General features: G+C 37.1%; 1 protein-coding gene across 1 annotated transcript in view; it reads right to left on the bottom strand.

The window, feature by feature from the left end:
* Positions 1–18,836, bottom strand: part of LOC121578210 (integrin alpha-9-like) — a 224,420-nt gene that overhangs the window by 185,906 nt on the left and 19,678 nt on the right. The gene's annotated exons all lie outside the window — the stretch shown is intronic.

Genomic DNA, 18,836 nt, shown 5'->3' with positions numbered 1-18,836 from the left:
CGCACACGTGCACACCCACTCCATCAAACCCCCACACACTTTATCCAATGATGTCCATCCAAAAACACTTGAAGAGACACAATTAAATATTGTTAATTATATCATACGGATTAATTTACTCAATAAACATAACACTTCTTATTTAACTTGATATCCACAAATAAGACAGGACAGACTGTGTATTATGAGAGCTGGAGTCCGTGTGGATGCATCCCAAATGGCAGCCCTATGGGCCCTGGTCAACAGTACTGCACTATATCGAATAGGGTTCCACTTGGGAAGCAGCCACTGTCTCTGTAGCTGCCAAATTAACTGTTCTGAGAGAAGGGGGATGAAAGCACAGCCAACTGTGACCATTATGGCCCTGTGGTGTGAATATCTGATGGCCCTCATCACATTGGTCTGTGGTGTGAATATCTGACGGCCCTCATCACATTGGTCTGTGGTGTGAATATCTGACGGCCCTCATCACATTGGGCTGTGGTGTGAATATCTGACGGCCCTCATCACATTGGTCTGTGGTGTGAATATCTGACGGCCCTCATCACATTGGTCTGTGGTGTGAATATCTGACGGCCCTCATCACATTGGTCTGTGGTGTGAATATCCAAACATCAGCTTAAGAACAACCCCTGCTTCCAAAACAGCAATTTTCTATGTGGTGGGAGGAGAGCCTAACTCCTAGTTAGACCTAACTCCTAACACTGTCATATTTACATTTTACTTACTTCCTAGGTCTCTTTTCATACTATTGAACCAAACTGCAACTATGATGGATGTGTAACCAGGCCAGTTCAGTGCAGCTTGGTTCAAGCTAGCTAAAGAACATCCCTGCTTCCAAAATAACAGTTCTCATAATATGTTCATACTAACATCCTGGGTTCCTAACAGTTCTCATAATATGTTCATAATAACATCCTGGGTTCCTAACAGTTCTCATAATGTTCATAATAACATCCTGGGTTCCTAACAGTTCTCATAATGTTCATAATAACATCCTGGGTTCCTAACAGTTCTCATAATGTTCATAATAACATACTGGGTTCCTAACAGTTCTCATAATAATAATAATTATAATAATATGCCATTTAGCAGATGTTCATAATAACATCCTGTGTTCCTTACAGTTCTCATAATGTTCATAATAACATCCTGGGTTCCTAACAGTTCTCATAATATGTTCATAATAACATCCTGGGTTCCTAACAGTTCTCATAATGTTCATAATAACATCCTGTGTTCCTTACAGTTCTCATAATGTTCATAATAACATCCTGGGTTCCTAACAGTTCTCATAATATGTTCATAATAACATCCTGGGTTCCTAACAGTTCTCATAATGTTCATAATAACATCCTGGGTTCCTAACAGTTCTCATAATGTTCATAATAACATCCTGGGTTCATAACAGTTATCATAATATGTTCATAATAACATCCTGGGTTCCTAACAGTTCTCATAATGTTCATAATAACATCCTGGGTTCATAACAGTTCTCATAATATGTTCATAATAACATCCTGGGTTCCTAACAGTTCTCATAATGTTCATAATAACATCCTGGGTTCCTAACAGTTCTCATAATAACATCCTGAGTTCCTTCCTAGTACTCGTTTCACACTGCTGTCCAGAACCAAACTTCATAGGCAGGGGTATTTCTTCTTTACACATGTCATTTTCAGCACAGTTCCAGCAACTGCAGTGGATGCATAACCAGGCCAGCTCAGTACAGCTTGGTTCGGCTCAGTTCAGTATTGTGAAAAGCCTTTAACAATTCTCTACTGTAATGCTCCTCAACTGAGTTCTAACAGTTCTCTACTGTAATGCTCCTCAACTGAGTTCTAACAGTTCTCTACTGTAATACCCCTTAACTGAGTTCTAACAGTTCTCTACTGTAATAACTGAGTTCTAACAGTTCTCTACTGTAATGCTCCTCAACTGAGTTCTAACAGTTCTCTACTGTAATAACTGAGTTCTAACAGTTCTCTACTGTAATGCTCCTCAACTGAGTTCTAACAGTTCTCTACTGTAATGCCCCTCAACTGCGTTCTAACAGTTCTCTACTGTAATGCTACTCAACTGAGTTCTAACAGTTCTCTACTGTAATAACTGAGTTCTAACAGTTCTCCACTGTAATAACTGAGTTCTAACAGTTCTCTACTGTAATAACTGAGTTCTAACAGTTCTCTACTGTAATAACTGCGTTCTAACAGTTCTCTACTGTAATGCTCCTCAACTGAGTTCTAAAAGTTCTCTACTGTAATGCCCCTCAACTGAATTCTAACAGTTCTCTACTGTAATAACTGAGTTATAACAGTTCTCTACTGTAATGCCACTCAACTGAGTTCTAACAGTTCTCTACTGTAATAACTGAGCTCTAACAGTTCTCTACTGTAATAACTAAGTTCTAACAGTTCTCTACTGTAATAACTGAGTTCTAACAGTTCTCTACTGTAATAACTGAGTCTAACAGTTCTCTACTGTAATAATTGAGTTCTAACAGTTCTCTACTGTAATGACACTCAACTGAGTTCTAACAGTTCTCCACTGTAATAAATGAGTTCTAACAGTTCTCTACTGTAATAACTGAGTTCTAACAGTTCTCTACTGTAATGACACTCAACTGAGTTCTAACAGTTCTCTACTGTAATAACTGAGTTCTAACAGTTCTCTACTGTAATAACAGTTCTAACAGTTCTCTACTGTAATGCCCCTCAACTGAGTTCTAACAGTTCTCTACTGTAATGCCCCTGAACTGAGTTCTAACAGTTCTCTACTCTAATGACCCTTAACTGAGTTCTAACAGTTCTCTACTGTAATAACTGTGTTCTAACAGTTCTCTACTGTAATGCCAATCAACTGAGTTCTAACAGTTCTCTACTGTAATATTCCACAACTGAGTTCTAACAGTTCTCTACTGTAATACCCCTCAACTGAGTTCTAACAGTTATCTACTGTAATAACTGAGTTCTAACAGTTCTCTACTGTAATAACTAAGTTCTAACAGTTCTCTACTGTAATAACTGAGTTCTAACAGTTCTCTACTGTAATAACTGAGTCTAACAGTTATCTACTGTAATAACTGAGTTCTAACAGTTCTCTACTGTAATAACTAAGTTCTAACAGTTCTCTACTGTAATAACTGAGTTCTAACAGTTCTCTACTGTAATAACTGAGTCTAACAGTTATCTACTGTAATAACTGAGTTCTAACAGTTCTCTACTGTAATAACTGTGTTCTAACAGTTCTCTACTGTAATGCCAATCAACTGAGTTCTAACAGTTCTCTACTGTAATATTCCACAACTCAGTTCTAACAGTTATCTACTGTAATGCCCCTCAACTGAGTTCTAACAGTTCTCTACTGTAATAACTGAGTTCTAACAGCTCTCTACTGTAATAACTGAGTCTAACAGTTATCTACTGTAATAACTGAGTTCTAACAGTTCTCTACTGTAATAACTGAGTTCTAACAGTTCTCTACTGTAATAACTGAGGTCTAACAGTTCTCTACTGTAATGCCCCTCAACTGAGTTCTAACAGTTCTCTACTGTAATAACTGAGTTCTAACAGTTCTCTACTGTAATGCCCCTCAACTGAGTTCTAACAGTTATCTACTGTAACAACTGAGGTCTAACAGTTCTCTACTGTAATGCCCCTCAACTGAGTTCTAACAGTTCTCTACTGTAATAACTGAGTTCTAACAGTTCTGTACTGTAATGCTCCTCAACTGAGTTCTAACAGTTCTCTACCGTAATGCCCCTCAACTGAGTTCTAACAGTTCTCTACTGTAATAACTGAGTTCTAACAGTTCTCTACTGTAATAACTAAGTTCTAACAGTTATCTACTGTAATGACTGAGTTCTAACAGTTCTCTACTGTAATAACTGAGTCTAACAGTTATCTACAGTAATAACTGAGTTCTAACAGTTCTCTACTGTAATAACTGAGTTCTAAAAGTTCTCTACTGTAATAACTGAGTTCTAACAGTTCTCTACTGTAATAACTGAGTTCTAAAAGTTCTCTACTGTAATAACTGAGTTCTAACAGTTCTCTACTGTAATACTCCTCAACTGAGTTCTAACAGTTCTCTACTGTAATAACCCTTAACTGAGTTCTAACAGTTCTCTACTGTAATAACTGAGTTCTAACAGTTCTTTACTGTAATGCCCCTTAACTGAGTTCTAACAGTTCTCTACTGTAATGCCCCTCAACTGGGTTCTAACAGTTCTCTACTGTAATAACTGAGTTCTAACATTTCTTTACTGTAATGCCCCTTAACTGAGTTCTAACAGTTCTCTACTGTAATAACTGAGTTCTAACAGTTCTCTACTGTAATGCCCCTCAACTGAGTTCTAACAGTTCTCTACTGTAATGCCCCTCAACTGGGTTCTAACAGTTCTGTACTGTAATAACTGAGTTCTAACAGTTCTCTACTGTAATGACTGAGTTCTAACAGTTATCTACTGTAATAACTGAGTTCTAACTATTCTCTACTGTAATGCCCCTCAACTGAATTCTAACAGTTCTCTACTGTAATGCCACTCAACTGAGTTCTAACAGTTCTCTACTGTAATAACGGAGGTCTAACAGTTCTCTACTGTAATGCCCCTCAACTGAGTTCTAACAGTTCTCTACTGTAATAACTGAGTTCTAACAGTTCTCAATTGTAATAACTGAGTTCTAACAGTTCTCTACTGTAATGCTCCTCAACTGAGTTCTAACAGTTCTCTACTGTAATGCCCCTCAACTGGGTTCTAACAGTTCTCTACTGTAATAACTGAGTTCTAACAGTTCTCTACTGTAATGCCCCTCAACGGAGTTCTAACAGTTCTCTACTGTAATAACTGAGTTCTAACAGTTATCTACTGTAATAACTGAGTTCTAACAGTTCTCTACTGTAATGCTCCTCAACTGAGTTCTAACAGTTCTCTACTGTAATAACTGAGTTCTATCAGTTCTCTACTGTAATGCCCCTCAACTGAGTTCTAACAGTTCTCTACTGTAATAACTGAGTTCTAACAGTTCTCTACTGTAATGCCCCTCAACTGAGTTCTAACAGTTCTCTACTGTAATAACTGAGTTCTAACAGTTCTCTACTGTAATAACTAAGTTCTAACAGTTCTCTACTGTAATAACTGAGTTCTAACAGTTATCTACTGTAATAACTGAGTCTAACAGTTATCTACTGTAATAACTGAGTTCTAACAGTTCTCTACTGTAATAACTGAGTTCTAACAGTTCTCTACTGTAATAACTGAGTTCTAACAGTTCTCTACTGTAATACTCCTCAACTGAGTTCTAACAGTTCTCTACTGTAATACCCCTTAACTGAGTTCTAACAGTTCTCTACTGTAATAACTGAGTTCTAACAGTTCTTTACTGTAATGCCCCTTAACTGTGTTCTAACAGTTCTCTACTGTAATAACTGAGTTCTAACAGTTCTCTACTGTAATGCCCCTCAACTGAGTTCTAACAGTTCTCTACTGTAATGCTCCTCAACTGAGTTCTAACAGTTCTCTACTGTAATGCCCCTCAACTGAGTTCTAACAGTTATCTACTGTAATAACTGAGTTCTAACAGTTATCTACTGTAATAACTGAGTTCTAACAGTTCTCTACTGTAATAACTAAGTTCTAACAGTTCTCTACTGTAATAACTGAGTTCTAACAGTTCTCTACTGTAATAACTGAGTCTAACAGTTATCTACTGTAATAACTGAGTTCTAACAGTTCTCTACTGTAATAACTAAGTTCTAACAGTTCTCTACTGTAATAACTGAGTCTAACAGTTATCTACTGTAATAACTGAGTTCTAACAGTTCTCTACTGTAATAACTGTGTTCTAACAGTTCTCTACTGTAATGCCAATCAACTGAGTTCTAACAGTTCTCTACTGTAATATTCCACAACTCAGTTCTAACAGTTATCTACTGTAATGCCCCTCAACTGAGTTCTAACAGTTCTCTACTGTAATAACTGAGTTCTAACAGCTCTCTACTGTAATAACTGAGTTCTAACAGTTCTCTACTGTAATAACTGAGGTCTAACAGTTCTCTACTGTAATGCCCCTCAACTGAGTTCTAACAGTTCTCTACTGTAATAACTGAGTTCTAACAGTTCTCTACTGTAATGCCCCTCAACTGAGTTCTAACAGTTATCTACTGTAACAACTGAGGTCTAACAGTTCTCTACTGTAATGCCCCTCAACTGAGTTCTAACAGTTCTCTACTGTAATAACTGAGTTCTAACAGTTCTGTACTGTAATGCTCCTCAACTGAGTTCTAACAGTTCTCTACCGTAATGCCCCTCAACTGAGTTCTAACAGTTCTCTACTGTAATAACTGAGTTCTAACAGTTCTCTACTGTAATAACTAAGTTCTAACAGTTATCTACTGTAATGACTGAGTTCTAACAGTTCTCTACTGTAATAACTGAGTCTAACAGTTATCTACAGTAATAACTGAGTTCTAACAGTTCTCTACTGTAATAACTGAGTTCTAAAAGTTCTCTACTGTAATAACTGAGTTCTAACAGTTCTCTACTGTAATAACTGAGTTCTAAAAGTTCTCTACTGTAATAACTGAGTTCTAACAGTTCTCTACTGTAATACTCCTCAACTGAGTTCTAACAGTTCTCTACTGTAATAACCCTTAACTGAGTTCTAACAGTTCTCTACTGTAATAACTGAGTTCTAACAGTTCTTTACTGTAATGCCCCTTAACTGAGTTCTAACAGTTCTCTACTGTAATGCCCCTCAACTGGGTTCTAACAGTTCTCTACTGTAATAACTGAGTTCTAACATTTCTTTACTGTAATGCCCCTTAACTGAGTTCTAACAGTTCTCTACTGTAATAACTGAGTTCTAACAGTTCTCTACTGTAATGCCCCTCAACTGAGTTCTAACAGTTCTCTACTGTAATGCCCCTCAACTGGGTTCTAACAGTTCTGTACTGTAATAACTGAGTTCTAACAGTTCTCTACTGTAATGACTGAGTTCTAACAGTTATCTACTGTAATAACTGAGTTCTAACTATTCTCTACTGTAATGCCCCTCAACTGAATTCTAACAGTTCTCTACTGTAATGCCACTCAACTGAGTTCTAACAGTTCTCTACTGTAATAACGGAGGTCTAACAGTTCTCTACTGTAATGCCCCTCAACTGAGTTCTAACAGTTCTCTACTGTAATAACTGAGTTCTAACAGTTCTCTATTGTAATAACTGAGTTCTAACAGTTCTCTACTGTAATGCTCCTCAACTGAGTTCTAACAGTTCTCTACTGTAATGCCCCTCAACTGGGTTCTAACAGTTCTCTACTGTAATGCCCCCAACTGGGTTCTAACAGTTCTCTACTGTAATGCCCCTCAACTGAGTTCTAACAGTTCTCTACTGTAATGACTGAGTTCTAACAGTTCTCTACTGTAATCAACTGAGTTCTAACAGTTCTCTACTGTAATGCCCTCAACTGAGTTCTAACAGTTCTCTACTGTAATGCCCCTCAACTGGGTTCTAACAGTTCTCTACTGTAATAACTGAGTTCTAACAGTTCTCTACTGTAATGCCCTACTGAGTTCTAACAGTTCTCTACTGTAATAACTGAGTTCTAACTAGTTCTCTACTGTAATGCCAACTGAATTCTAACAGTTCTCTACTGTAATCCCAACTGAGTTCTAACAGTTCTCTACTGTAATAACTGAGGTCTAACAGTTCTCTACTGTAATGCCCAACTGAGTTCTAACAGTTCTCTACTGTAATAACTGAGTTCTAACAGTTCTCTACTGTAATAACTGAGTTCTAACAGTTCTCTACTGTAATGCCCCTCAACTGAGTTCTAACAGTTCTCTACTGTAATGCCCCTTAACTGGGTTCTAACAGTTCTCTACTGTAATAACTGAGTTCTAACAGTTCTTTACTGTAATGCCCCTTAACTGTGTTCTAACAGTTCTCTACTGTAATAACTGAGTTCTAACAGTTCTCTACTGTAATAACTGAGTTCTAACAGTTCTCTACTGTAATGCTCCCTCAACTGAGTTCTAACAGTTCTCTACTGTAATAACTGAGTTCTAACAGTTCTCTACTGTAATGCCCCTCAACTGAGTTCTAACAGTTCTCTACTGTAATAACTGAGTTCTAACAGTTCTCTACTGTAATGCCCCTCAACTGAGTTCTAACAGTTCTCTACTGTAATAACTGAGTTCTAACAGTTCTCTACTGTAATCTCCTAACTAAGTTCTAACAGTTCTCTACTGTAATCCCCAACTGAGTTCTAACAGTTCTCTACTGTAATAACTGAGTCTAACAGTTATCTACTGTAATAACTGAGTTCTAACAGTTCTCTACTGTAATAACTGAGTTCTAACAGTTCTCTACTGTAATGCTCCTCAACTGAGTTCTAACAGTTCTCTACTGTAATAACTGAGTTCTATCAGTTCTCTACTGTAATGCCCCTCAACTGAGTTCTAACAGTTCTCTACTGTAATAACTGAGTTCTAACAGTTCTCTACTGTAATGCCCCTCAACTGAGTTCTAACAGTTCTCTACTGTAATAACTGAGTTCTAACAGTTCTCTACTGTAATATTCACTAAGTTCTAACAGTTCTCTACTGTAATAACTGAGTTCTAACAGTTCTCTACTGTAATAACTGAGTTCTAACAGTTATCTACTGTAATAACTGAGTTCTAACAGTTCTCTACTGTAATCCCAACTGAGTTCTAACAGTTCTCTACTGTAATAACTGAGTTCTAACAGTTCTCTACTGTAATACTCCTCAACTGAGTTCTAACAGTTCTCTACTGTAATACCCCTTAACTGAGTTCTAACAGTTCTCTACTGTAATAACTGAGTTCTAACAGTTCTCTACTGTAATGCCCCTCAACTGGGTTCTAACAGTTCTCTACTGTAATAACTGAGTTCTAACAGTTCTCTACTGTAATGACTGAGTTCTAACAGTTCTCTACTGTAATAACTGAGTTCTAACTGTTCTCTACTGTAATGCCCCTCAACTGAATTCTAACAGTTCTCTACTGTAATGCCCCTCAACTGAGTTCTAACAGTTCTCTACTGTAATAACTGAGTTCTAACAGTTCTCTACTGTAATGCCCCTCAACTGAGTTCTAACAGTTCTCTACTGTAATAACTGAGTTCTAACAGTTCTCTATTGTAATAACTGAGTTCTAACAGTTCTCTACTGTAATGCTCCTCAACTGAGTTCTAACAGTTCTCTACTGTAATGCCCCTCAACTGGGTTCTAACAGTTCTCTACTGTAATAACTGAGTTCTAACAGTTCTCTACTGTAATGCCCCTCAACGGAGTTCTAACAGTTCTCTACTGTAATAACTGAGTTCTAACAGTTATCTACTGTAATAACTGAGTTCTAACAGTTCTCTACTGTAATGCTCCTCAACTGAGTTCTAACAGTTCTCTACTGTAATAACTGAGTTCTATCAGTTCTCTACTGTAATGCCCCTCAACTGAGTTCTAACAGTTCTCTACTGTAATAACTGAGTTCTAACAGTTCTCTACTGTAATGCCCCTCAACTGAGTTCTAACAGTTCTCTACTGTAATAACTGAGTTCTAACAGTTCTCTACTGTAATAACTAAGTTCTAACAGTTCTCTACTGTAATAACTGAGTTCTAACAGTTATCTACTGTAATAACTGAGTCTAACAGTTATCTACTGTAATAACTGAGTTCTAACAGTTCTCTACTGTAATAACTGAGTTCTAACAGTTCTCTACTGTAATAACTGAGTTCTAACAGTTCTCTACTGTAATACTCCTCAACTGAGTTCTAACAGTTCTCTACTGTAATACCCCTTAACTGAGTTCTAACAGTTCTCTACTGTAATAACTGAGTTCTAACAGTTCTTTACTGTAATGCCCCTTAACTGTGTTCTAACAGTTCTCTACTGTAATAACTGAGTTCTAACAGTTCTCTACTGTAATGCCCCTCAACTGAGTTCTAACAGTTCTCTACTGTAATGCTCCTCAACTGAGTTCTAACAGTTCTCTACTGTAATGCCCCTCAACTGAGTTCTAACAGTTATCTACTGTAATAACTGAGTTCTAACAGTTCTCTACTGTAATAACTGAGTTCTAACAGTTCTCTATTGTAATAACTGAGTTCTAACAGTTCTCCACTGTAATGACACTCAACTGAGTTCTAACAGTTCTCTACTGTAATAACTGAGTTCTAACAGTTCTCTACTGTAATAACTGAGTTCTAACAGTTCTCTATTGTAATAACTGAGTTCTAACAGTTCTCTACTGTAATGCTCCTCAACTGAGTTCTAACAGTTCTCTACTGTAATACCCCTCAACTGGGTTCTAACAGTTCTCTACTGTAATAACTGAGTTCTAACAGTTCTCTACTGTAATGCCCCTCAACTGAGTTCTAACAGTTCTCTACTGTAATAACTGAGTTCTAACAGTTCTTTACTGTAATGCCCCTTAACTGTGTTCTAACAGTTCTCTACTGTAATAACTGAGTTCTAACAGTTCTCTACTGTAATGCCCCTCAACTGAGTTCTAACAGTTCTCTACTGTAATGCTCCTCAACTGAGTTCTAACAGTTCTCTACTGTAATGCCCCTCAACTGAGTTCTAACAGTTATCTACTGTAATAACTGAGTTCTAACAGTTCTCTACTGTAATAACTGAGTTCTAACAGTTCTCTATTGTAATAACTGAGTTCTAACAGTTCTCTACTGTAATGCTCCTCAACTGAGTTCTAACAGTTCTCTACTGTAATGCCCCTCAACTGAGTTCTAACAGTTCTCTACTGTAATAACTGAGTTCTAACAGTTCTCTACTGTAATAACTGCGTTCTAACAGTTCTCTACTGTAATGCCCCTCAACTGAGTTCTAACAGTTCTCTACTGTAATAACTGAGTTCTAACAGTTCTCTACTGTAATGCCCCTCAACTGAATTCTAACAGTTCTCTACTGTAATGCCCCTCAACTGGGTTCTAACAGTTCTCTACTGTAATAACTGAGTTCTAACAGTTCTCTACTGTAATGCCCCTCAACGGAGTTCTAACAGTTCTCTACTGTAATAACTGAGTTCTAACAGTTATCTACTGTAATAACTGAGTTCTAACAGTTCTCTACTGTAATGCTCCTCAACTGAGTTCTAACAGTTCTCTACTGTAATAACTGAGTTCTATCAGTTCTCTACTGTAATGCCCCTCAACTGAGTTCTAACAGTTCTCTACTGTAATAACTGAGTTCTAACAGTTCTCTACTGTAATGCCCCTCAACTGAGTTCTAACAGTTCTCTACTGTAATAACTGAGTTCTAACAGTTCTCTACTGTAATAACTAAGTTCTAACAGTTCTCTACTGTAATAACTGAGTTCTAACAGTTATCTACTGTAATAACTGAGTCTAACAGTTATCTACTGTAATAACTGAGTTCTAACAGTTCTCTACTGTAATAACTGAGTTCTAACAGTTCTCTACTGTAATAACTGAGTTCTAACAGTTCTCTACTGTAATACTCCTCAACTGAGTTCTAACAGTTCTCTACTGTAATACCCCTTAACTGAGTTCTAACAGTTCTCTACTGTAATAACTGAGTTCTAACAGTTCTTTACTGTAATGCCCCTTAACTGTGTTCTAACAGTTCTCTACTGTAATAACTGAGTTCTAACAGTTCTCTACTGTAATGCCCCTCAACTGAGTTCTAACAGTTCTCTACTGTAATGCTCCTCAACTGAGTTCTAACAGTTCTCTACTGTAATGCCCCTCAACTGAGTTCTAACAGTTATCTACTGTAATAACTGAGTTCTAACAGTTCTCTACTGTAATAACTGAGTTCTAACAGTTCTCTATTGTAATAACTGAGTTCTAACAGTTCTCCACTGTAATGACACTCAACTGAGTTCTAACAGTTCTCTACTGTAATAACTGAGTTCTAACAGTTCTCTACTGTAATAACTGAGTTCTAACAGTTCTCTATTGTAATAACTGAGTTCTAACAGTTCTCTACTGTAATGCTCCTCAACTGAGTTCTAACAGTTCTCTACTGTAATACCCCTCAACTGGGTTCTAACAGTTCTCTACTGTAATAACTGAGTTCTAACAGTTCTCTACTGTAATGCCCCTCAACTGAGTTCTAACAGTTCTCTACTGTAATAACTGAGTTCTAACAGTTCTTTACTGTAATGCCCCTTAACTGTGTTCTAACAGTTCTCTACTGTAATAACTGAGTTCTAACAGTTCTCTACTGTAATGCCCCTCAACTGAGTTCTAACAGTTCTCTACTGTAATGCTCCTCAACTGAGTTCTAACAGTTCTCTACTGTAATGCCCCTCAACTGAGTTCTAACAGTTATCTACTGTAATAACTGAGTTCTAACAGTTCTCTACTGTAATAACTGAGTTCTAACAGTTCTCTATTGTAATAACTGAGTTCTAACAGTTCTCTACTGTAATGCTCCTCAACTGAGTTCTAACAGTTCTCTACTGTAATGCCCCTCAACTGAGTTCTAACAGTTCTCTACTGTAATAACTGAGTTCTAACAGTTCTCTACTGTAATAACTGCGTTCTAACAGTTCTCTACTGTAATGCCCCTCAACTGAGTTCTAACAGTTCTCTACTGTAATAACTGAGTTCTAACAGTTCTCTACTGTAATGCCCCTCAACTGAATTCTAACAGTTCTCTACTGTAATAACTGAGTTCTAACAGTTCTCTACTGTAATGCCCCTCAACTGAGTTCTAACTGTTCTCTACTGTAATGCCCCTCAACTGAGTTCTAACAGTTCTCTACTGTAATAATTGAGTTCTAACAGTTCTCTACTGTAATGACACTCAACTGAGTTCTAACAGTTCTCCACAGTAATAACTGAGTTCTAACAGTTCTCTACTGTAATAACTGAGTTCTAACAGTTCTCTACTGTAATGACACTCAACTGAGTTCTAACAGTTCTCTACTGTAATAACTGAGTTCTAACAGTTCTCTACTGTAATAACAGTTCTAACAGTTCTCTACTGTAATGCCCCTCAACTGAGTTCTAACAGTTCTCTACTGTAATGACACTCAACTGAGTTCTAACAGTTCTCTACTGTAATAACTGAGTTCTAACAGTTCTCTACTGTAATAACAGTTCTAACAGTTCTCTACTGTAATGCCCCTCAACTGAGTTCTAACAGTTCTCCACTGTAATGACACTCAACTGAGTTCTAACAGTTCTCCACTGTAATAACTGAGTTCTAACAGTTCTCTACTGTAATAACTGAGTTCTAACAGTTCTCTACTGTAATGACACTCAACTGAGTTCTAACAGTTCTCTACTGTAATAACTGAGTTCTAACAGTTCTCTACTGTAATAACAGTTCTAACAGTTCTCTACTGTAATGCCCCTGAACTGAGTTCTAACAGTTCTCTACTGTAATAACTGAGTTCTAACAGTTCTCTACTGTAATAACAGTTCTAACAGTTCTCTACTGTAATGCCCCTCAACTGAGTTCTAACAGTTCTCTACTGTAATGACACTCAACTGAGTTCTAACAGTTCTCTACTGTAATAACTGAGTTCTAACAGTTATCCACTGTAATGACACTCAACTGAGTTCTAACAGTTCTCTACTGTAATAACTGAGTTCTAACAGTTCTCCACTGTAATGACACTCAACTGAGTTCTAACAGTTCTCTACTGTAATAACTGAGTTCTAACAGTTCTCTACTGTAATAACTGAGTTCTAACAGTTCTCTACTGTAATGACACTCAACTGAGTTCTAACAGTTCTCTACTGTAATAACTGAGTTCTAACAGTTCTCTACTGTAATAACAGTTCTAACAGTTCTCTACTGTAATGCCCCTCAACTGAGTTCTAACAGTTCTCTACTGTAATGCCCCTGAACTGAGTTCTAACAGTTCTCTACTGTAATGCCCCTGAACTGAGTTCTAACAGTTCTCTACTCTAATGACCCTTAACTGAGTTCTAACAGTTCTCTACTGTAATAACTGTGTTCTAACAGTTCTCTACTGTAATGCCAATCAACTGAGTTCTAACAGTTCTCTACTGTAATATTCCACAACTGAGTTCTAACAGTTCTCTACTGTAATGCCCCTCAACTGAGTTCTAACAGTTCTCTACTGTAATAACTGAGTTCTAACAGTTCTCTACTGTAATGCCCCTCAACTGAGTTCTAACAGTTCTCTACTGTAATGCCCCTGAACTGAGTTCTAACAGTTCTCTACTCTAATGACCCTTAACTGAGTTCTAACAGTTCTCTACTGTAATAACTGTGTTCTAACAGTTCTCTACTGTAATACCCCTCAACTGAGTTCTAACAGTTATCTACTGTAATAACTGAGTTCTAACAGTTCTCTACTGTAATGCTCCTCAACTGAGTTCTAACAGTTCTCTACTGTAATAACTGAGTTCTAACAGTTCTCTACTGTAATAACTAAGTTCTAACAGTTCTCTACTGTAATAACTGAGTTCTAACAGTTCTCTACTGTAATAACTGAGTCTAACAGTTATCTACTGTAATAACTGAGTTCTAACAGTTCTCTACTGTAATAACTGAGTTCTCACAGTTCTCTACTGTAATAACTGAGGTCTAACAGTTCTCTACTGTAATGCCCCTCAACTGAGTTCTAACAGTTCTCTACTGTAATAACTGAGTTCTAACAGTTCTCTACTGTAATGCCCCTCAACTGAGTTCTAACAGTTATCTACTGTAATAACTGAGGTCTAACAGTTCTCTACTGTAATGCCCCTCAACTGAGTTCTAACAGTTCTCTACTGTAATAACTGAGTTCTAACAGTTCTGTACTGTAATGCTCCTCAACTGAGTTCTAACAGTTCTCTACTGTAATAACTGAGTTCTAACAGTTCTCTACCGTAATGCCCCTCAACTGAGTTCTAACAGTTCTCTACTGTAATAACTGAGTTCTAACAGTTCTCTACTGTAATAACTAAGTTCTAACAGTTCTCTACTGTAATAACTGAGTTCTAACAGTTCTCTACTGTTATAACTGAGTCTAACAGTTCTCTACTGTAATGCCAATCAACTGAGTTCTAACAGTTCTCTACTGTAATATTCCACAACTGAGTTCTAACAGTTCTCTACTGTAATGCCCCTCAACTGAGTTCTAACAGTTCTCTACTGTAATAACTGAGTTCTAACAGTTCTCTACTGTAATGCCCCTCAACTGAGTTCTAACAGTTCTCTACTGTAATGCCCCTGAACTGAGTTCTAACAGTTCTCTACTCTAATGACCCTTAACTGAGTTCTAACAGTTCTCTACTGTAATAACTGTGTTCTAACAGTTCTCTACTGTAATGCCAATCAACTGAGTTCTAACAGTTCTCTACTGTAATATTCCACAACTGAGTTCTAACAGTTCTCTACTGTAATGCCCCTCAACTGAGTTCTAACAGTTCTCTACTGTAATAACTGAGTTCTAACAGTTCTCTACTGTAATGCCCCTCAATTGAGTTCTAACAGTTCTCTACTGTAATGCCCCTGAACTGAGTTCTAACAGTTCTCTACTCTAATGACCCTTAACTGAGTTCTAACAGTTCTCTACTGTAATAACTGTGTTCTAACAGTTCTCTACTGTAATACCCCTCAACTGAGTTCTAACAGTTATCTACTGTAATAACTGAGTTCTAACAGTTCTCTACTGTAATGCTCCTCAACTGAGTTCTAACAGTTCTCTACTGTAATAACTGAGTTCTAACAGTTCTCTACTGTAATAACTAAGTTCTAACAGTTCTCTACTGTAATAACTGAGTTCTAACAGTTCTCTACTGTAATAACTGAGTCTAACAGTTATCTACTGTAATAACTGAGTTCTAACAGTTCTCTACTGTAATAACTGAGTTCTAACAGTTCTCTACTGTAATAACTGAGGTCTAACAGTTCTCTACTGTAATGCCCCTCAACTGAGTTCTAACAGTTCTCTACTGTAATAACTGAGTTCTAACAGTTCTCTACTGTAATGCCCCTCAACTGAGTTCTAACAGTTATCTACTGTAATAACTGAGGTCTAACAGTTCTCTACTGTAATGCCCCTCAACTGAGTTCTAACAGTTCTCTACTGTAATAACTGAGTTCTAACAGTTCTGTACTGTAATGCTCCTCAACTGAGTTCTAACAGTTCTCTACTGTAATAACTGAGTTCTAACAGTTCTCTACCGTAATGCCCCTCAACTGAGTTCTAACAGTTCTCTACTGTAATAACTGAGTTCTAACAGTTCTCTACTGTAATAACTAAGTTCTAACAGTTCTCTACTGTAATAACTGAGTTCTAACAGTTCTCTACTGTTATAACTGAGTCTAACAGTTATCTACTGTAATAACTGAGTTCTAACAGTTCTCTACTGTAATAACTGAGTTCTAACAGTTCTCTACTGTAATAACTGAGTTCTAACAGTTCTCTACTGTAATACTCCTCAACTGAGTTCTAACAGTTCTCTACTGTAATAACTGAGTTCTAACAGTTCTCTACTGTAATACTCCTCAACTGAGTTCTAACAGTTCTCTACTGTAATAACTGAGTTCTAACAGTTCTTTACTGTAATGCCCCATAACTGTGTTCTAACAGTTATCTACTGTAATAACTGAGTTCTAACAGTTCTCTACTGTAATGCCCCTCAACTGAGTTCTAACAGTTCTCTACTGTAATGCCCCTCAACTGAGTTCTAACAGTTCTCTACTGTAATAACTGAGTTCTAACAGTTCTCTACTGTAATGCCCCTCAACTGAGTTCTAACAGTTATCTACTGTAATAACTGAGTTCTAACAGTTCTCTACTGTAATAACTGAGTTCTAACAGTTCTCTATTGTAATAACTGAGTTATAACAGTTCTCTACTGTAATGCTCCTCAACTGAGTTCTAACAGTTCTCTACTGTAATGCCCCTCAACTGAGTTCTAACAGTTATCTACTGTAATAACTGAGTTCTAACAGTTCTCTACTGTAATAACTGAGTTCTAACAGTTCTCTATTGTAATAACTGAGTTATAACAGTTCTCTACTGTAATGCTCCTCAACTGAGTTCTAACAGTTATCTACTGTAATGCCCCTCAACTGAGTTCTAACAGTTATCTACTGTAATAACTGAGTTCTAACAGTTCTCTACTGTAATAACTGAGTTCTAACAGTTATCTACTGTAATAACTGAGTTCTAACAGTTCTCTACTGTAATAACTGAGTTCTAACAGTTCTCTACTGTAATAACTGAGTTCTAACAGTTCTCTACTGTAATACTCCTCAACTGAGTTCTAACAGTTCTCTACTGTAATACCCCTTAACTGAGTTCTAACAGTTCTCTACTGTAATAACTGAGTTCTAACAGTTCTTTACTGTAATGCCCCTTAACTGTGTTCTAACAGTTCTCTACTGTAATAACTGAGTTCTAACAGTTCTCTACTGTAATGCCCCTCAACTGAGTTCTAACAGTTCTCTACTGTAATGCTCCTCAACTGAGTTCTAACAGTTCTCTACTGTAATGCCCCTCAACTGAGTTCTAACAGTTATCTACTGTAATAACTGAGTTCTAACAGTTCTCTACTGTAATAACTGAGTTCTAACAGTTCTCTATTGTAATAACTGAGTTCTAACAGTTCTCCACTGTAATGACACTCAACTGAGTTCTAACAGTTCTCTACTGTAATAACTGAGTTCTAACAGTTCTCTACTGTAATAACTGAGTTCTAACAGTTCTCTATTGTAATAACTGAGTTCTAACAGTTCTCTACTGTAATGCTCCTCAACTGAGTTCTAACAGTTCTCTACTGTAATACCCCTCAACTGGGTTCTAACAGTTCTCTACTGTAATAACTGAGTTCTAACAGTTCTCTACTGTAATGCCCCTCAACTGAGTTCTAACAGTTCTCTACTGTAATAACTGAGTTCTAACAGTTCTTTACTGTAATGCCCCCTTAACTGTGTTCTAACAGTTCTCTACTGTAATAACTGAGTTCTAACAGTTCTCTACTGTAATGCCCCTCAACTGAGTTCTAACAGTTCTCTACTGTAATGCTCCTCAACTGAGTTCTAACAGTTCTCTACTGTAATGCCCCTCAACTGAGTTCTAACAGTTATCTACTGTAATAACTGAGTTCTAACAGTTCTCTACTGTAATAACTGAGTTCTAACAGTTCTCTATTGTAATAACTGAGTTCTAACAGTTCTCTACTGTAATGCTCCTCAACTGAGTTCTAACAGTTCTCTACTGTAATGCCCCTCAACTGAGTTCTAACAGTTCTCTACTGTAATAACTGAGTTCTAACAGTTCTCTACTGTAATAACTGCGTTCTAACAGTTCTCTACTGTAATGCCCCTCAACTGAGTTCTAACAGTTCTCTACTGTAATAACTGAGTTCTAACAGTTCTCTACTGTAATGCCCCTCAACTGAATTCTAACAGTTCTCTACTGTAATGCCCCTCAACTGGGTTCTAACAGTTCTCTACTGTAATAACTGAGTTCTAACAGTTCTCTACTGTAATGCCCCTCAACGGAGTTCTAACAGTTCTCTACTGTAATAACTGAGTTCTAACAGTTATCTACTGTAATAACTGAGTTCTAACAGTTCTCTACTGTAATGCTCCTCAACTGAGTTCTAACAGTTCTCTACTGTAATAACTGAGTTCTATCAGTTCTCTACTGTAATGCCCTCAACTGAGTTCTAACAGTTCTCTACTGTAATAACTGAGTTCTAACAGTTCTCTACTGTAATGCCCCTCAACTGAGTTCTAACAGTTCTCTACTGTAATAACTGAGTTCTAACAGTTCTCTACTGTAATAACTAAGTTCTAACAGTTCTCTACTGTAATAACTGAGTTCTAACAGTTATCTACTGTAATAACTGAGTCT

This window comes from Coregonus clupeaformis, chromosome 1 (assembly GCF_020615455.1).
Source record: "Coregonus clupeaformis isolate EN_2021a chromosome 1, ASM2061545v1, whole genome shotgun sequence".
In the NCBI taxonomy this organism is placed as follows: domain Eukaryota; kingdom Metazoa; phylum Chordata; class Actinopteri; order Salmoniformes; family Salmonidae; genus Coregonus; species Coregonus clupeaformis.
This window is presented reverse-complemented; position numbering and strand designations above follow the sequence as displayed.